Below are 21,605 nucleotides of genomic sequence, written 5' to 3'. Positions count from 1 at the left end.
AGTTACCCACAGTTTACTCTGTTTATGCAACCATTTAGTGGTTATTCATTAAAAATAAAATTTATGTATGGTTATTGGATGTGTATTTTGGCAGGGAAATGACCTTGGCAGAAACCTGTCTGGATCAACACTCAGCTAGCAGTCACTCTTTATGTTGTCATATAAAACCTTGTTAAATAATATTTTGTTTCTATCTTCAATTGCTTTTATATAAGACCAGTAATGAAAGTCTCCCAAAGGGTTGGTAAATGGAGTGAGTTTTTCTGTACATTTTCTCTATAAAATAAAGAGCTAAGCCAATGAGTGTCAACATTATTGCCTAGTTGAAGTGCTTGCTATAAACTCTGATAGTAAATTGTTTACTTTTAGATTTTTTCAGGTTTAAAAATTCTCTACATTTAAATACAATTTGAATGGCTTTTGGAGAACTAAGGATAATTCACATTCAGAAAGCATTTAACTTTCATTTCAGTGAGACTACTCACATGCTTAGAGTTAAGTGGTTGGTTGAATTGTTTAATGCTCAGAAAAGACACTAAAAATAAAGCCAGGGAGAATCTGTGGCTTCCAGTGCCAAAAGTGATTGTAGCTGTGCTATTTTAAAATAAGACACCTTAATGTCAATGTACAATGTCATTGTGTTTTACTAATTTTCATTTACTTGATGTCATTTCAATACAGCTTCAATTTCGCAATGTTTTACCCTGGCTTTTGTGATTTATTTTTGACCCTTTAAAACAAAACCTTTGCATGAAAATCAGTGGATGGAAAGCTGCTATAAAGCTAAGAAGGAATGTTGATTCCTGCATGGATTATATTTAAATATATTGGTACAAGTTATTGGCAGCTTGAGGATAGAGGAAGTCTAATTGTGATGTCGGTTCATCTTCATCAACATTATCCAGAGTAGCTAGGACCAAGGTCTGAGGGGTGCATTTGTGCTTCTAGAGGCAGTGACATGTTACATGGACAGAAATAAATGGTTTGTCAGCTTATGGACTGCTGAAAGTAGGGGTGGTGCAGAGACCTCCTGTTCTTTGTTGGCTGTGATCACAGGACAGGGGCAGGAGAGCTGCAGCCGTGTGGCTGCAAGGACTCTGGGGAGCACCTAGAAAGCTTCCTCTTGTACCTCAGGGTTTGGATAGTTGAAAAGGTGAGGAACAGACAAGAAGGGGTCCCTACCACTGCTAGCTACTCTGACAAATGAGGGTAAATTCTATTCTCAAGTGTTTCCCAAACCAGGGGATATCTCCTTCTGGGGCACACCTGAGGTTCTCTCTTCACTGAGATAAGCAGTTTGTTTCTTGAGTCAGGAAAATCTGCCATAGAGCTTTGGTTGGCAGGAGAATGGAAAATGAACCTGCCCTTGGCTTCCAGAACAAAAGAAGTGGAGACCCCAGTTGTCAGGGGAGAACAAATAAATCAAGAGAAAGCTCAGGTTCTTGCTTTGGGGTAAAATCAGACCAAGAAGTGTCTTTGCTCTGGGCTGCCTGTGGTAGACGCCTTTTGGAAAAGTTAAATTTCACCTACACTTACTACATGGCAAGAAATATTTTCCCTATGTCCAGAGGGATATCTGCCTGTCAGGTGGGAAGTGGCTACATGGTGACTTCTGAATTGTGACCAGCACTGCTGTGTGTGCCTCAGCCCAGCATTGGCTATGGCCCTTTCTGATTGATTGGTGTTAGGAGGCCAGGGCAAATTCAGTTTCTCCCTCCTTGGGGTGGGGGGTGGGGGGGCAAAAATAGAAAAGGAGGAATGCAGGACTGTTTTAATGATGCTTCTTTTGAACATCAAAGAGGTTATGACTGGCTTTTGCAGGACACTCTGAATTTTTTAGATTATAGACCTCACCTACCTGAGTGGGCTAGTAACACCAATTTCCATGATTAATTTGCTCAATCCCCTGACTTTGAGCTGAGATCTTCTTTCTCACTCTTAAATTGTGCCCATATGGTGAACAGAGCAGTTTATGTAGTCCTAACAGAAATTCAAAAATGACTTTTGCCTCCTGGCCCCTCAGCACTCCCCAGGATGTTCTGCCTTGGAGTCCTTGCTCAGGGCTCTCCCTGGCACTGCTGGTGTGGGCACTGTGGCAGGAGGGTCAGGCTGCCTGGCCTCAAACTGTTGTAGCACCGGGCTGTGTGTGTGGCATTTAATCTTCCCACAGTGGCAGCACATCTACCCCTACCCCATCTTTTCTATTTGCAAGGGAGAAGCTTCTTTGTCCCTCAGAACAACTGTACTGGGAGGTGTTTCTGAGTGGCTCAGTGTGTGAGAAGGACTCCAGATCACTTCTGTTGCTTTCCCTATCACAGCATTTTTGTAAGAATCCATCATATTTCCAGTGGCTCTGTAAGAATGTCTTGGGAAAATCTTGCAGCATTGTAATGCAAAGGAATCATCAATACAGGTGAAGGATATAATGCAGTGAAGAGAGAGTCTTTAGTTTGATAACTTTGAGAGCTGGAATTTGAAGCCTTTCAGGAAGCTCTTACAAAATTGCTATTGCTTTTGTATTTATAGCTGGTTTTTTTGTGATGTGTTTTCTCTGTACCTCATGTAATATTGTATAGGATGTTTCTTATGTCTAAGGAGAGGACTATATGCCATGCTAGGGATAGAGTGGTAAATGGCCTTTATGCACATGGCCATCAGGAGCCATTGAGTGAGCACTGCTCTTCACAGCAAAACAAGGCATGCAGTTAGGAGATTGAGAAGTGCGGCTCTGGACTCTTTGTTCAGCTTCTAGGGATCCTAAAGATCCCTTGAATATGAGAAAAGAATATATCAAACTAAATAATAGGGGGAAAAAAAATGGATAATGATAAAGGGGTCATTTCATATGGCTAGATACATCGTTTCTCCTGCACAAACATGGCTCTGTTTTTGTATCTGTGTGTTTATATCTCTACCAGAGCCTATACATGCACTTCTCCCACCCTTTCACTTTTTTTTTTCTCTACTGTAGAACAACTTAGGAGCTGAGTAAGCTGTATCCTGGAAAAACACATTGCAGGAAATGGTGTTTACCCTTTCATCTTTAGATCCTTCCTCTGCTGTGATATACAGAAACTTGTTTTGTCTTTACTCAGGGAACAGGCTTTCTCTATTTAGATTTATGGCAATGGCTCATTGCAGTTAGAGGAGGCTTTACTGCCTTTCATAAAATAAGGGAAGAAAGGCCATGTTTTCCACTTACTTTACAACTTTCCATACTGTCTGGAGACCAAGGAATTTTGAATTATATATTTGTTTGATTGCAAGATATTCATTGCACTGGATTGGCTGCTACTGTTCTGACTTTGAAGTGTCACTCCATGCACAGCCCCACTGAACTCAAAAGAAGCCTTTGTAGAGTGACTTGGCTAAATCAAAGTAAGGGTTTGCAGCACTTATTCCAGAATAGAGTATTTATATACCCAGTTAAATGCTTGGAGAGCAATGTAGTATGTATGAGGCTGCATATTCACCTCCAGGTGAATATGAATTCTGAATATTGAATTCTTTGTATTGACATAGCCAGGGATGCTATTCAGTCTCAGCAAGGGAATCAGAATCTGGACTGCATATATTATTGCATGATGATAAAGGGGAAAAGCTGAAACCAGTGTGGGGAGTTGATACATGCCCCTAGCACTTGCTTGAAGCCTTTCTATTTAACTGTAAGAGAGGACCACTTCCCATTTCTCTTTCTACATTTCACTGAATCCTTCTGGGATGCTGCCAGGATAGGATTTGCTTTCTATGCCTTTGCTCTGTGTTTCTTTAACTCCACCTGCCTTTTGTTATGTTGGAGGCTTGTACTGATTGAGTTACAACCTCAGTCTCCTCCTGGCAGGCTACAAATTCTATTCCAAACTGCCTCAGTTGCCTTGGAAATGCCAGATCAGTAGGCTGAGGTACTTGATTGTAGGCAGTGGCCTTATGGACACCAAAGCTGTCTCTCTCTAATGTCTATCTGATGGGTTAGTGCTCAAAACACCTCCCAGCACTGTGAGCACCTCCTAGGTACTCCAGGGACAAGGACCTTCAACAGTAAAGTGGGAATTGGCAGGCCAGGCATAATTTGCTTTCAGCCCTTACTAACAACTTTAAATTAACAGAAAAATGAAATTCCAGGATGTAAAATTGCAGAAGGAGAAATAAAAAAAATTGAATGAAGTTTGTGGAAAAGTTCTATAACTTCCATTTGCATACAGTTATAACCCTTTGTATTTGCTATATTTAAGGACTTTTAGACACTTTTACCATGGTAGTGTTTTTGGAATATTAAGGATATAATAATGAAGGGAACACTGACAAGATGCAGAGGTAGTTTTTTTTTTTTCCCCCCCCCAAACTGACTGTTATAAAAGCTGTAGTCAAGCATATGTTTGAGAATTTCCTACTGGTTTACTATTTTATAATGCTACTTAAAAATACAATGGATAAAATTTTATTTCTGATCCAGAATTACATTCATATGTAAAGATAACTGTTGTACAAAAGAAACAAGTAACAAATCAGTAAAAATGTCTCTTTACATAAATTTTCCATGTTTTGATTGCTTTATGTGCTAGCCCTGATGATCTTTAATCTCCAAGATCTACAGTCATGCAACTGCTTTCTTTTTTAATAACTTACACTTGAATTTTTCTAAGAAAAAAATGTTCTTTATACAGCTGTATGCTTTCATGAGGAATTAATGACTTGATAAACATTAGACTGCTATTGTTTATTCAAATGCAGTCAGCTCCCTGAAAAGAAGGCCAGGTCACATAGTGTGTACACGATTTAGTGCAAGAAAGAGAAAATATGTTTTTTGTAGCAAAACAAAGAGTAGGATCCACAGCATAAACACCAGTAATTTCATATATGGAAAAATTCTCCTCTCTTAGAGAACTCCCTGCTCCTCAATCGCAGTTCTCTTTTCTCTAGGCAAAAAATGGCAAAGGACCAAGTCCAAGTATTTGAGTCAAGCTTTCTGTAGTTCTTCATGGGTCTCTAATCAATGAACAAACTATGTCTATTAAAAGATACTGAAATAACAGTAAAGGCTAATAGAAATGCCTTGGCTACTGAAGTTATTTTTTTTAAAGATTATGCTTGACAGTCACCATTTATTTTGTGAGGGGATCTTGAGAAGGCCGGGAAGAAGAGTTTTAGCCATGAGGCAGTAAAGCACTTAATGTGTAACAATTTTGTTGATTGCCTGTGGAAGGACTGATAATAGAGCCCTTTTTTTCCCCCTAAGAGTTCAGGAGATGATTCTGAAATTCACATTTTCAGGAATGTCTTTATGAGGAGTCATGATAGAAACAAAATGACAGCTGAGGATTGCAAATATATTCCTTGAGGTTGTTTGTGAAAGCCTCCACCAGGGCCCCAGTTTTTGGTATAGGTTTTATTTATGTGGGCTGCTATCTGGGGACATGGTGTGCAGTATTCTGTGCCCTACAAATTGCTACTTCTTTCCAAGTTTCAAATGTTTAGCTCTAAATGCCTATGCCTTTGGGTAACACATGTGTGCATGTTAACATTTTGCACCCAGTAGTTAGCATGCACCTGGCCAAGGGCTGACTCCAGGCTGCTGGAGGTTGCATGGGGTGTATTGCCCCAAGAATGCAATTTTGTCTAAGGGTCAAAACCTGTCAGTTCTGTGTGACCCAGTGGAACTAGGGAAGAGCTGCTGTCTGGAGGACAATGGGAACATAGGGGTAGGGGGAATATGGAGCCTTTGGGATCCCTCAGCCTGCTTTACTGCTGCAAAATCTCCCAGGGCAGCGGCAGGAGGATGGAGATGGAAGCAGGCACAGAGCAAAAACATCAGCAGCCTCTTTGCTTCTTATCACACAGGGATGTTTTCTGTTGTTATTGCAACTTTGCCAGCCCCAGGAAGCCACTGTCTGCTTTGTGGCTACAGCTGGCCATAGCTGGTGTCAGGAGATGCTGCCATGTCAGTCTAGGATTTACAGTTTTTAGAGAGCCAGAACTGGGATTATCCCAGAATGGGATGAGTTGGAAGGGACCATAGCAGGTCACCTGGTCCTGCTCAAGCAGGGCTATCCTTGAGCCCATGGTGCAGGATTTCATCCAGACAGTTCTGGAACATGTCCAGTGAGTGAGACTCTATACCCTGTTCCAGTCCTTGGGCCTCTGTTCCTCTTTATGCAAGCCTTGCAATAGTAATTATCCTAGAATGAGCTGAGTTACTAAATGAGTCTAGCATCAGTTATTGTAGTAATTAATGGGTCTAACTGGAGTGGATAATTCTGTTGTGTATTATGGAAATGGAATAGGTTCGTCTGCAGTCTTGTAACAGCAGAAGTATTTTAACTTTGATCTAGAACACGTTGTCAGGAGTTGACTCTAAAATGTAACACCAAGCTCACACCAACTGCAAGTTTGCTGATGACTTCAGTGGTCAGTGGGTCTTGCCAAAGAGATCCATATCATCTTCTTTCACTGGTGCCAATGACAGAGTTTCCATTGCGTGGGAGAAAGCCAGAGTGGTCCTCCAGCATGAATAATGCTTTAGCAACAGGGACATTAATTTAGTCATGCTTTTTTTTTTGGCTGTGTGAGAGTAAGACTTCTTTTCAGACAATTCCATTTATTGTTGTCATCTTCTGCTTTGAAAATAAGCAACATATGAAACACCTTGAAGTGTCAAATAGACATAGAAATTGTTTCCCAAGAAAGCAGCCTGAAGTTTTGATTATGGGTGTAACTGAGGAGCAGTATGGTTGAAAAGTCAAACTTCTAATTTTGAGAGGGGAGGGGTCCCAGGGCATGTGATTTATTTTTTTTTTAATCATAGTCCTGGTTGGCAGTGTTGATAATTGACATAGATCCATGTTCTTTTATGGAATTTATTATTTTGGAGTGCAGGGTCAAGCACCATACAATTATGCAGAATGTTAAACTTTTGACTAATTTGAATACTAATAAATATGTTAATAGGTAGGAAGTGATGTAAGGAATATACAGTTTTATATGTGGCCATGGCCATTTTGATTTAAAAGATCACGGAGTAGAGCAGCTTGCACTAGACAGTTACAGGGCAATTGTTGAGTGTTTTCTGCTTGTCATATTGAATTACACGTAGTGTTTTATGGAGTAGTCCCTGTTTAGGCCTCCTAACCCAGAATAATATTTTACTGAAATTGAATATTCTGTGGTAGATGTATGTCTAACAATAAATAATCACTGACAGACTGAAGTATTTACTGAGGTATAGCTGTGAAATGTCAACAAGATGTTGTAAGTGCACTTGCCAGAAATTATGCATGAGAAGTGTCTTAAATCCTCGCTTTGAAGATGGGATCTAAATTTTAAAAAAGGCACAAGCAAAAAAGCCCTACCTTTCATGTCTTTTGTTTTCTATGAGCTTTTTACATTTTCTTGCATACGCTCCATAAATAATATGCAGTTTGAGGCTGTGCTTCCATTGCATCAAAGCTGGACACCTAAAATGCTTCCTACTGACCCATGTTTCTTAAACTCACCATATTTATGGCTGGATTCCACCAGTTTTAGCTGAGGTGCCAGAAAATGTCCAGTCACTGTAGGACTGAGTTTATCACTGGCAAATTTTCCTGGCCTCCTGGCCACTCATTAATTTCCTCTGGGCATGAACTCTGTGCTAAAGCTCACGCTGATGAATTTCTGCAGCTCTCCTTGATCATGCACAGTAAAATACTGCTATGATAGTCTGCACTACAATGATGCCATTGTAAGGACATAAACATCAGAATAGTTATACAATTTCAGACTAAAGGTTCACCTTGCCTACTTATTGTCTGCAGCAGTGACCAGAAGTGGATGGCTAAAGAATTTACAAATAGGGCAGATACATGGCAGGTACACTTTGCCCAAACACTCTTGGTAGCTTTTCAATAGCTTACAACTCAGAGACCATCAAAGAGAGATGGCTCCTACTATTTAATTACCTTTTGGGGTAATTAAACTTTCATTAAATTGTACAGTCTCTCCTCAAACTTACATAAACTTAGGTATCTGCAGCATCCTTTGTCAGAGTACTCACATTTTGGGTCCTTGTGAGTCTAACACATGACTAATGTTTCTTTAGAGGGAAAAAAACTAGGTATGGAGTCAATTTATGCTTAGTATTGCTTTGTACATTTTTGGTCTCATCAACTATGATTTCTTTGCATATTAATTATAGCTGTGATCAATTAATGATGTTCAAATACATTTGATACATTCATAAACGTGGTTTTTTCTTCCTGTTCAACTGCATCCTATTGGCCATTGGCAGCACTGGAAAGCAATGAAAATAAATAGAAGACAAATGCAGTTTAATTTGCCTAGTTGTTTAGTCTCTTGATACATGGTGGTAAGAGTATTTTCACTTTTCTGTTTAGGAGGGAAATTATGGCTAATATTTTAAATGACAATTCAAAAAAAATGAAAGATTTGTAATGGCTGAATGGAAGTATCTCAAGTTCTGTCTGGTAGTTGGAGTGATGTAATGGGAGAGAGGAGAGTTTGTGCCTAAGCAGAGCTCAAATAAGCTTGAGCAAGCTGATTTCCCCCCCCCAACATCTGAAAGTGAGTGAGACTGTTATTCTGGTTGTAAATCATGGGAGAAAGCCAAGAAACCTATTGCTGCTGTCAAAACCAATTGTGTGTGTTATTGTGGCCACTGTATTGGCAAAATAAATATGTTTACACATATAATGGAGATTATGATTGTGAGTCAGCATCAGGACAACTATGTCAAGAATTTCTCAGCACAACTTTATTCAGTGCTTTTTTGTTGGTATTTGTGGCAGTTTCTCATTAGTCTGACTCCACTTTATTTTTTGCAAGCCTGCCATTATGATTCTAGCTGTAATCAGTGTGAAAAGTATTCAATAATCAAGTACCAGTTCTGTGCTTCTGATGAAAAAGGTTGTGATCAAAATGTTCACAAGCCAGTTTCTTTTTTGCATTCACAGGGTTTATTCCTGACTATATTCTTCAAAGCTGTTGAGGAATGAGAGCACAGAATTCCACCTGCACACAAGAAACTGTCCTGAAGAGTAATGACTTTTATAACTTTGCAGATATGATGAAAGGAGCTGGGTTGTGTCCCACATCAATCTCTTTTTCATTTTTAATTCCAGAATGAATGTGTAAATGTAAAAACAATTAAAATAGAAGAATGTTCCCTAGGTTTTATGTTGCAACAATTAGTTCATACGTGGCTAAGCATTGGAGCATGGAATCACAGAATGGTTTGTGTTGGAAGGAGCCTTAAAGACCACATGGCTTCAGTCCCCCTGCCATGGGACATTTCACAAGGACAGGTTGCTCAAAGTCCCATCCAACCCAGCATTGGCTGTGTATCAATAGGGAGGTGATATTAAAGGATTTCTGGAATCTATTTAAATTTCTCTCTCCAGATATGTGTTCTATGAGCAATTCATCCATAACTATTTTGAGATTCTTCTAGAACTCTAAGAATATTTCTAGATTAGCTGAAAATTACTGTTCTGATTACTGTTACTACTGGTCTGGGTTGTTTTTCTGCTACTGGATGCCTTTTTTATCCCATTTCCAGATGAGTTGCTTCATGTTGAGCTGTGTAGAAGAGTTGCAGCAAATTTTGGGATGCAAAGTGTAGTGAAATGGAAGATACTTTTGCAGTGACTCCATTATGTGTTTGTGTGCCCAGAGCTTGGCTGGCTCTGTGGGCTTGAGCTATCAACTCCATGAGAAATGAAAGCTGGGGAAGAAAAAAAAATCATAAAAAATATTTTATGTTGGGTGAAGAACAACAGGTAACTGGCTTATCTGTCATATCACAGCACTGAATATTTTGAATGTCATCTGAATTAGTCATGTGGAGTACTGAGCATTATGAAATCTGAAGGTATTTTCTTCTGGGATATCAGAAGTACAAAGGTCATCTTGAGTGCACATCACCTTGAATGTGTAGAGAGTGGCATAATGTGAGCCAAGCACTTACATATGCAAATTGCTAAGATGAGCTCAGTTTGATGTGCTGTTTTCCAGGTGCAGTTCAGGTTGACAGGATGTCTCCTTGGGTGGGCGTGGGATCATGGTTGAAATTTTCCACTTTATTCCCTTTAGGCTTGGGAAAGGGCAAGGGACATCAATAAAGGGGCCACAGACACCTAAAGTCTGATTAGGGAAGGATTTTTCTAGTGCCAGCAGTGTGAAATGCCTGTTTAAACATTCATAGGACAGCTTCTTAGCAGACATTGGAGCATTCACCTGAAAGATGTAGATTCAAATCTATTCAGGCAGTAGAGGTTGTTCCACAGATGGGTTCAAGACTCTGACTAATGTGCAACCTCATGAGAAACATGGGGGAAGTAACAATATCGTGGCAATATGGCTGGTGTTCCAAAAACTTGCTGAAAAAAAAAATTCTCAAAAGTCTGTCCCTATACATATAGATGGTGTCTCTAAGACTAATTTCTATTTTACTTGAGTATTGAATTTAGTTTGCAACACTTAAATAGCCTATTAAGTAATGTATAGAAATAAAATCTTAAAAAAAATATTAAATTCAAATTCCCACCATTCTTTCCTCTGCTATGTGACAAAGAAGGTCTCTGTTTGAAAGGTGAATACCAATCAGGGAGAAGAACAAATATTAGCTTCCTTTGCTTTGTTTTTACATGCTGGAAGGAAATGCCTTACAAACTGCAGCATATAAACATGGTAGAGATGATTGTTCCTCAGGGATTCAATATAATACAGAATATATATAACCAGGCAATACATAACACACTGTACATGGGCTGGTTTTGCACTTGTGGACTTCAGGCTTTGCTAAATGATGGAAGGTGCCAAGAGTGCTCAGACTGCTGTGGTATTCCCACAAGGTGCTTTTCCAAATTGGCTGCTTCACTAGACTGGTATACAGAGACTAACAAGGATTTTTTTTAATCTAGTAAGAACATCTATAATTGAAACTTCTCTCCCATCCCTATACAGCCACTATGTCATAGTAGCCTCCATGTAAGTCATTAAAAAAAGAAATTGTATATTCAAATGTTTTTTAGTAAAATCTTTGTTGCCTCAAAGACAGGATGGCAAAACAGTTGCTGCAGATGTGTTAGGTGACTGAAGCTGTAGTTCATTTGCAGTATTATGTCCCTTCACTTCTCTGTGTGGCCTTGGAAATGAGCCCACTCCATTTCAAGGGGTGCCCTTGGTAAATACTTCACTTATTCTGTTTCTACATATTCCCTCAGATCTATTATGAGAGGGAATTGAAAGTAATGTAGACATTTAAGAGATGAAACATAACATGGAATTTACTGATTAGGCCCCTGTAATTACAGTTTATGCAGGAAGAAGCACTCCCAGGAGATTCCTGCAGATAAGCAGCAGGAATGATGGTGCCTTTCTACTGCGTTGCTGAAATTTGGCTTTCCCCAGATGCTTCTAGGTTTCAGGTTAAGAACCTGGAAACTGCTTGTACCACCTGCACTGGCTGCTGCAGGGCAGCTCCAAGGGACTCCCATCATCTCTCCTGTCTGTTAGCAACTCTTTCCTTTGCTGCAGTTCCCAAAGCTCTGTTCCTTAGGCAGGGCCCCTCCTCTCATGGTGGGCAGCAGTTTGGCATTTCCCAAGGGCCTGTTTGGTCCTATGACTTTGTGTGGTTGGTCTTGGTTTTTAGCACTTGGACATAGAATGACTCAGGTGAATTTAAAACAGGTGAATCAGTGCCCATGTGCAGACCAGCTAATATACAAGTTGACAGAAAATTACTGAGCTCATTACTCTGAAGTGTGGTGTGCCAATCTCAGCTGGGGAAAATGTCTTTAGTCAGTTTTCTGTCTTTGTTACTAACCCTGAAATCTGTAAAATTGAAGGGGTGAAATGAAATCAGAGAAATCAGAAATGAAATCCTGTTTCTTTGTGTTAATTTTTCCAGTAGTCCATCAGTTGTGAAACCAATGGGGACTTGCTCTGTAACAGTGACCTGCCTGCCATTGAGTAGGGGCTTCTCTTCTTAACCTCCTCACAGGGAGGAAGAGAGAGGGACAATGGAAAATCCCAAGTCATTATACCTTCACATAGGTCTTGATTAATTTTAAAAATGTCCATAATGAATTTTTCGCTTAGGTTATCTGTTGTTGTGATAAATAATTTTGCCGCTTACTCTGGGCTGAGGGTGCTAAAGATCCAAAAGTGGAAAATGCAAGAGTATTCCAGAATCTTTTTTGCCTGTGCTTAATCTCTAGGTTTGATCTTCCTGACAAAATTGTGACATTTGAGATATAAAAAGAGTAATTTTGTTTGGGGGTGTTATCAGATTCCTGTTCATCTTTCTCTGTATAATAATGCTCTCCAAGGATCCTTTCCCCCATCATTTTTTGAGACTTTAATTTGACAGAGACAGGCAACTCTAGTGCCACCCTGTCCATATTACAGCTGCTAGCTAAATCTTCCCTTCCCCCCTTACTTAATGAACATTTTTTGTGTTCTGCCATCACAAAATCAATTATACTTTGCCGTTGCTTTGCAAGAAAAGATTTAATTTGTGAACTGATATTCCACTGAACCAAAGGGAAAACAGCTGGGCTTATTTAATTTGGAATGACCTGCATATTGAGGGTAGTGGGCTGTAGCTTTTCACCTGTAAGTGCTGTTTGGCTTGCAGAAGCTGGAAGCCTTGTCCAAAATCAGTGCTCATGCAGCAGTAAGTAGACCATCCAGCTGTTCTGTAGCTATGATTTTTTTCCCCTTCTTCCAGGAAATTGAAAATTTTTGTTGTAAAGTCTTGGGTCTTTAACTGAAGTGGTTGATGTATATTTAGTTACTGGTATGATCAGTGCAGTGTTTTGTTCTAATTTTTGCCTATTATAGACACTCAGTTTACTTAGCTGGGTGTTTGTGTTAGGCCTCGAAGCTGGAGTAGGACTTCAATAACAGTGTTAGTTCCTTTGTTCCTGATGTTCCCAGCAGCTTTTCTGATGAGGAAGAAAAGTATTGGAATACAGAGCCTTTGTGCTGCTGCTAATGCCTGTCTCTGCCTTGGTGTTATTTGTGGAAAGCAGGAATAAAACCCCTTCTGGGAATGACTAGCATGTTCAGCCTCTTTTAAGAATGAGTTTTCAGTTATCTGAAAGGAAAGATGAATTAGGTTTTAAAGGAAGTTTTCAGTGATGTAGATGTTAAATATAATCTCTATCTTTATGAACATCTTCATCTGTCCATTGAATTAAGCTAGATCCATTCCTGTGAACAGCCTGGTTGTGAGGAGCTTGGCAGATGAAGCAAAGCTGCTGGGACAGGTGCCTGAGGTGTAATGTGTGAGGAAGCATATGCTGCTTCTGATGTGGATCTGTTCTCACCTTCTCACCTGTTTGGGTTCCCTGGGTGTGCTAATGGGAGTGGAGTTAATGAAAGTTTCATTGTTTGTGCCTTCCCCGTTGTAAGTCCCCATTGGTTTGAGAAGTGGAGGTTTGTTTCTACAGTTGATGAGGGAACCTTGCTTGCAACACTGCTTCACTGGAATTGAGGGTTTTCTTTGTGAGGAATGCACTCTTCTGGAATCAGACAAATGGAAAGGAAACTCTGGCTGTTCACAGCTTATTTTAATTGAACTTTACTGCATAACCATGAAGTGAACAAAAATAGAAATTGTGAACTAATTTTGAACTTCAATTTTTTTTTTCTTGAGGAATATATATAGACTTGAGGGTTGTCATTCAGTGCATAGGTACGTAGCATTTCAGCTGTAGTGCAGTCCTGTCTAGATCCAGATGCTCTTTTCTGTTCTGGGAAGATTCTGGTTTTCTTTTTTTGTGTGGTTTTATGCCAGGTATTTCTCTTCTAATATTTCTATGGGATATCAGTCTGGTCCAGCCTACCCTGGTTCTATTCTGTGTTTTTAAGCACAATAATTTGCCCTTGAAAAATGCAATTTTTAAACATCTCGTGTTCAAACAGCATTCTGCCTAAGATGATTGCTGAAAAGTAACATCAGTCTGCTGCATTTCCACTACTGCTGTGTTTGGGACACCAGCAGGCTGTGTACAGCTTCAGACCACTGTACATTTTGGGTTAATTTAAGAGCCTCAGTGTGTTTGTGTTTCTGTAAGGAGAGGATAAAAATGCCTCTGAATTGCCTTTGAGTCACTCAGGCTCTGTCACTAGAAAAGGATTTCACTCCTGTGTTTATTGTCATTGACTGCTGCCTTGGGAGCCTTAGCTCAGTGTACAGCACCTCTCTAGAGACCTTCAGAGGTGGTAAAATGTGGAGCTGTGGTGAGTGTGGGTCATTGACCAGAGCAGACTGAATTGGAAAGCCTATCTAAGGAGCATTGAGAGGCAGTGTGGTGTCTGTGCTAGGAAACCTGTTAGGATTAGAAAAAAGGGATTTTTCTGCTGGGAAATGCAACATTTGCTGGGTATTTTAAAGATATTTGTAGTGGATGAGCAACTAGAATTCAGATGCTAGATCCCATAGGGAAAGGTTTTTTAACTTTAGTCTTGGAGTAACAAACTATAAGCTATTTGCTACCAATTATAATTAAGGAAAAAAAAATTGTGTTTAGGATTATTTTGCTTTTGTAAAAAGCAGGTTTGGTTAACTGTGCCTCCCAGGGACCCCTTAGTCAGGGGACTGGAATTTGTCTGCACTGTTCCCTTCTGTCTTACACTCCAGCCAGGGATAGAAGATATTTAATTATACATGGTATTTTAAAAAATCTGGCACTGAATGGCTTTGAAATGTTGCCAATAATGATGTTCCTAAATAATCTTACTGTTTCAGTGGAGTGCCAGCAGGTACCTTTTCATTTCTCTGTGACTGGCAGAAGCTATTATAAATAGGTGGAATGTAGTCAGAAATCAGTGTGCTGCATCTAAAATGCTTTTTTGACCTGAATACCATTCTGTTGGTAAACAACAAAACATTGTGTCTGGAATTGCCTGTGGTACTTCAAGTAGCCACAATCTGCTTCTGTTGGTATTTGTTTTGCATCCCTGGGGTCATGGAGTGCTCTTTGGGGGTGGTGATACAGTAGTACTGGTGTACTATTCCTTTTAGTGAGCAGCTCTCCAGGCACAGAGGAGCAGGTGCAAGCAGGATTTTGGTACCTGCTACAGAGGGAAGGTGTCTTGTGTGAGCAAGTTCTTGAATGCTCCCCTGTTCAGTTGCACCCTCATGGCTGGTATGGTCTATTCTATCCTAAAAACTCTTATCCATAGAAGAAATCCTCTGTTATTCCCCTAATGCTGCTTCTGAAGTTGTGCCCATCAGTTTTATAGAATTACAGCTTTAGTTTCATCACTAAGATGATCCCCCCCACCCCAGCACCCTTTAATGTATTTACTAAAAAAATCAATGTTGGTTCACATGAAATTATCCTTAGCCTGTTCTAATCCAGGAAGTGGTTGCAGTTGAAGAAAAACAAGTCAGGACTGAAGTTCTGATTAGACAGCCTGCTTGGATGGTGTGAGATGATGCTAATGCATCCTTCCATCCTTAGGAATTGTAGACTCCTGGATGCAATACTGGAATATGATATAGGATACTTGGGCTCAGATTGTTCTGTGCTTGCTTGAGCTTGGGAATGTGAACTTGGATTTCCTGTGACAACTGTGATGGTTCCAACCAGTGGCAAATTGTTTTTTTTGTAGAATTTAGTTCCTTAGCTTTTATTTAAAATTCCCTGACTCCTGTAACTTCCATCATCTGTCCCTTCCTCCAATCCAACAAAAACCCCTAATCCCAAACCAAACAACTTTTTATGTAGGAAAAGGAGTAGGGGCACTTGAGCTGAAACAAATGTTTTCATCTTGCTTGACATTTAGGATAAATGAAGTTTTGGGACTGATGTGAAATACTTCTGGTTCTTCATCCGGTGAGCCATGACATCAATTATTCACACAGGGGTTTTTAATTTCTGCTGTGTTAGAAGGCAGGCATTTTATGGGAAGTTTTATGTTAACTTTTGGCTTCTGAGGACTGTGGACAAGAATGGAGTCTCCCTGACCTCTGTGGCAGAGACAAGGCATAATTCATACACAGTAAAAAAGCCATAGGAGAGGTAAGTGCCTCCCCTTCCCAACGTGTCTCTGCTGTGCCTGCCTGCCTGCCTGTAGATGTTGGTATGGATTGACTGAGGTTTGAGTGGGGAAGGGGGTCTGTCTTTTATGTTTGTGCACAAGAGAGCAGAGGACAGCCCTGTACAGAGCAGGTGCTTTAGAAGATGTGGTTGGCCCCTAGGAATGGTAGCTTTGCATCCATCAGGTTCCCGGGGTGAAAGTAGGGAAGGAGCAGGAAACACTTGAAAATCTTGGCAGTTGCAGCAGTCAGAGGGCAGCTGAGCCTTATTCCTTGAAGTGTATTTAAGTTGTATCCAGAAAGCCCTTCCCTCACCCTGGTAGCCTTATCTGGAGGAAAAGATGCTCATGGTTTAAAAAACTTCAGAGTCCCTTTTATGTCCTTAGAAAGCTGATGTATGGTTTCAGAGCAACTAAAAAAAAATTAATATTTTCTTTAATATGTGTGTGTGGGATTAATTACGTGAATTTCAGGTTTTTCTCCAGGTCTGAATAAACCAGTTTTCCAGATCTCAGTGTTGTCAGGTGGCAAGTCCTACTGCTCATGCAGTTTTCCTTGCTGAATCCCATCATGCTGAATCCCTATGTCCTATCATATGTACAGAACAGGCAGGACCTCTGCCTCTGTGTTTTATAAACCTTTCTTCTTCAACTCTTCAGGCTGGCTAACAAAGTGCCTGTTAATACAGTGATGTGATTCCCATGCCTCCTTACCTCAGTACATTTCCAGCAGCTCTGCAGCAAGCAGGAAACTTCAGCTGTGTACAGCCTTCCTGTCAAGGGGCCACCGAGGGGGGATGCCAAAGACATTTGCTCTGCTTTCCATGTGAATGCAGGGTCTCTTACCGAATTCCACAGCAGTCCTGTGTGTTATTCTCCATGAAATTGCTGAATTACAGGTCTGACAAAACAGACTTCCATCTGTGACTGTGTGTTGAGAAGCTGGATGACGTACTGGATACTGTAACATAGGAAACACCATATAAATGGGCTTACTGATAGGGTGAGAACATACCAAACGCTGCTCTTTTTTTATGTTTGACACTTAACTTTGCCATTCTATTTGCAGTTTTTTATCTAATCCACAGAAGTTTGCTGGAAGACATTTAAGTTGAATATTTGTGATAGGTTTCTCAGTGATCAGCCCTCCTGAATTTTCCATGATAAATATGGATTTTTATGCAATTCCCATTAATAATTTTCAAGTTAGCATGTATTTTTGTTGTGTCTATCTATGTGTTTGGAAAGTTATGCATAATTTATATTTGTTATACTAAGAGAAATAAGCTTAGTAGGCTTTGAAAAAGGGTTAAGCATTTATAAGTGTAATAAGATAACCTAGAGTTAAGTTAGAAAGGATTAAAACCTTGAGATATAAATCCCTATGCCTCAGGGTATAATTGATGGAGTTTAAAGAAGAATTTCCCTGATGGGTAAATTAGTCTATAATTGCCCCCATAGGGACTCCCTCCTTAAACATCTGATACTGGTGTCAGTCAATACCATGCTTGATGGACCTTCAAACTAATTCAGGATGGCAACTCTCATAGTAACTAACAGTACTGTGGTGTATATCATGTTCCTTCCTGGCAGTGTAAACCAATATTAACTGTTTAGCAGTAGTGTGTTTTACTAATATGTTACATCTTGTGTGACATATTACAGTATGTAATAAATAGTAAATGTAGTTGCTGGTACTATGCATTGGCTCTTTGATTTGAGCTTTACAAGAAGTGATGTCTCTCCCCTACAGTGGAATTAAGCGGCGTATTTCAGAATAAAACTTTCTATTTCAGAGTTTTAAGCAGTAGTAAGGGGGCTCTGTGTCCTAACCACTTGTGGAGACCATAAAAAGACAAACTAAGGACAGCATTCCTCTTGTTCCCACTCTGACTCACATGAAGCTTCTGTGGGTTTTGTGACAGAAAGGCCCTCAGGCAAAAAAGCAAGACAAATATGTAGGCAGGGACTGAACACCTCACTCACCTCTGAGGCATTTTGCGTGTGTTGGAGAAGGGGGATCATAGGTCTGAGGCTCCATGGATTAGACCCAAGCCACTTCTCAGGAGACTTGTGTAACTCCAGAAGAGTGACAGTGGCAGCTGAGTAAAATATTTAGACAACCAAAGAGGTTTTTTTTCCTTTGTATTCAGTGATCTAAGAAGTCATCTGCTAGATACTTCTCTGGCCGCTCTTGAGAAATGACTGTCAGTGTGGAAAAACTGTTGCCCTTTGAATATGGGGTGTTCTTAGTGAGAGTTATGGTACTGCACATGAGCTACTCATAAGTAATAAATCTTCAGATTTGAAGTGCATTAATGATAAACCAACACTACCACTAAAAAACCACATACCAACCAACCACACAGACCAACAGCAATAACAAAAAAATCATTCTAACTTTCCCTGCCTACAGATTCAGTTCCCCATACTGTACATGGAGTCATTTTATTGCTGGAGTTTTGACTAATTCTCATGCTAATTATGTATTGCTCATTTGGGAGTCAAATTCTTTCTGAGGGCTGAGATCTGTTAAATGTGAACCTGCAGGAGCTGTGTGTGAGGCCCCTGCTGTGTCCTGGCAATAGAGACCATGCTTTAGAACATTTTCCCTCTTTTGTAAATGATGTCAAGTCCATACCTTGAGAATTTTCTACTTTTAATTTAGCTACATCTAATATTCTTAAGAAGTGGACTTAGTTAATTCCCATGTATGCAATCACTGTAGGCATGACAGTCAGCTAGAACTGTGCTCTGTGACCTTTAATTACAGGCTAGATGGAGTTTTGGGCTGCTGGACTAAATATTCATGCCCAGATTCAACAATGATGTAAAAAAATGAGTGGAACACTTGCCCTAGTGAAAGTCTGGATTGAGGCAGGTAAGTACAAACACTCTTCCTAAAAAGGTTCTGATTTCACACTAACTAGTTCTCTTTGCTCTGAGGGAGTAATTCCAGAGACCTTTGGATTCATTCCTCAGAACAGATTAATTATATTTAAAAAAGCATTATAGTGGAATGAAAAAGTACTTCAGGACCAGCACTAGCCATTGTTTGAACCATGGCAGTGTGTGGTGACAGGACACACACTTCTATTGCCCTGCTGAGCAGATACCACGTGGGGCAAGTAGGAGACTGTCACTGCCTTGGATGATGGAGCCCCAGCCAGGTGGTGAAAAAAGCTTGAAGGTAAAAGGAGACAAAGGGAATGAGGAAATAGGCATGTGGGGACAGGTGAGGAGCTTGAAAGAACCTTGGAGAGAGGGATAGCTCAGAACATAATCAGAACAAAACATGCATGTTCCCTAAAAACAGTGGCTTTTGTATCCTTTTATTTTCAGTGTTCGTGGTTCCTGTTTAATTTAATTTTTACATAATAATGTTTGCTTTTGCATTCACTTAATAAAGGGCTGTCCTATGGGAATTTTGTACATGATTTTTCTCTTTCCAATTAACAAACAGCACAATGGATTTGCTCAAGTTTTTAGATGAAAATATGATAGAATGATCTCTGAAAGTTCTCACAAGTGCATTTTCTCATTCACACATGAATTTATGGAAGTGTGAAATGTGTGCTACTGAGTTTTTGCTACAGACATGAGAAACAAAAGCCAAGTTTGAGTGGCCTTCAAGGGTTCAGGACATTTTTTTTATACAGTGAGTTGCCATTGTCAGCCAACAGCCTGCACAGGAACAGCAATCAAGTCAGGTATTGGTGAATGCTGGCTGTACCTGGCTCAGAACACAAGCTCTACTCAGGGCCACAGGGAAACTCAGTGGTGGTGTCAGGTGAGTTTTGTTTCTGGACATGAATTCTAATGAATATAGAATTATGAGCAGCAGAAAAAGCAGTCTTGTTTTTACTTAAAGTTATGGATCTGACAGCTGGAAGACAATGCAGAGCTGGTTATAATGCAGAGATTGGGTGTATCTACAGCTGGTCTGGCACCTTCTGCTTTTTCTGTTTCCTCCATTTCACTGCTTCCATCAATCACGACCTGTTTTATGTAAGAGAGATAATTTGTTGAAGATGAACTTCAAAATTAATACACCTAGACTGGTCCTACTAATGGGCATTTAGTATTAGACAAGGAAGAACATGAAGCTGCACAACAAACTGGGTTTCTACATCTCCCCTAAAAAGCCACAGTCATCTGGTAGCAATGCCAGAGTTATGGGCTGTAACCATCTCTAGGTTCCACTTTCTGCCTAGAACTGACATCGCCCGAGCAAAACTATAGAATTGATGTAGCATGTAAAATTTGGGTAATAGTGGTGAAAGAAGAGTTTTTTGGAGAGTGTCCTTGATTATCTTGTCCTTGAATATCTGCCAGATCGTTGCAATATGGGAAAAGAACAGAGCCCCATCTCAAATGCTCATGGCCCATCTTGCCACGCCTGCTGGTCCAGCAAATGAGATCAGGCCTCTACACAGCAAATCTTGCCACAGTAAATAATTCAATGTATTAGAATGCAATAAGGATATAAACATCTGCTGACAGATAGAAGGAAAATTGCTCTCTGTAGGGAAAGCCAAGAAACTTGGAGCAACTGTGTCTAGGCAAACTTTCTTGAAAAAAAAGTTTGTGTTACCCTTCCCCTTTGCCCCCATACATTAAAAAATCATAAAATATGAAAGGTGTTAAGGGTTATTGAGCATTCTAGGTTTTAGTCATTTACCATAGGTGTTGCTGTAATTGTGATGCATGGGGTGAAGCCTGACTCTTCAGTGACCATCAGGCTCTGGCTTTGTGGAGTGAGGGTCTTGTGCTACTGCTCTGGGTAACAACATAAATCATATTGGTTGACTTAAGTTGTGTTTTTCTCTTATATTGCTCTGGGCTCACTTTTGGTTTTGACTGTACTTGCATCTTCCCAGTTTTCATTTTTAGAGACTTATTTTCGTGCTGGGCAGTGACTGTATGTTGCAGTTCAGAAACCACGGGGAGCTTTGGCACAATTTGTCACTGCCTATGAGGACTGGAGCACCTACAGGTGTCAGTGGCTTGGGAGGAGCGAGGGTGGGGGGAAGGATGTGTGGGCTTGTGGATTCTGTCTGCCATGGGATGTATGGATTCTGTTGATTAAGACTGGAAGAATTGTCCTGTGTTATAGTTGAGTGGTGCTGGTTTCTCAGGCTACTCTGCTCATCAGCTTGTCAGCCTGACAAACTGTGTCTGCCACGTTCACTTCTGAATTCTCCTGGACTTGCTGTTCTCTCCAAACTTCTGTACCTAGGCAAGACCCCTTTGATTGGTCTAGTTCTCTTGAAATGAGAAAAATTTCCCACTGATTCCATTGGTAAAACAGAACCAAACTTTATTTTTGTAACTCTTGGCTGAAGGGTTAATTAAGTCTTTAAGAAGTAAATATAAGCAGCTCCACTGGCATGTCTGGGGCAAGAAAAAGTTGAAAATAAGCTCAATTATTTAGTGTCTGGTAGCTTTCACATCTGGCACATAAACAGCTCCTTTGGCTCCAGTCACGTTTTTACTAGATACAAAAGCTGTCTCTGACGTAGTCAGTGATTTTGAGCAGATTATTTAGGGTTTGACATGGT

The sequence above is a fragment of the Haemorhous mexicanus genome, chromosome 10 (genome assembly GCF_027477595.1).
Source record: "Haemorhous mexicanus isolate bHaeMex1 chromosome 10, bHaeMex1.pri, whole genome shotgun sequence".
NCBI classification, from domain to species: Eukaryota; Metazoa; Chordata; class Aves; order Passeriformes; family Fringillidae; genus Haemorhous; species Haemorhous mexicanus.
The sequence above is the reverse complement of the archived record's forward strand: the minus strand, read 5'-3'. Positions refer to the sequence as shown.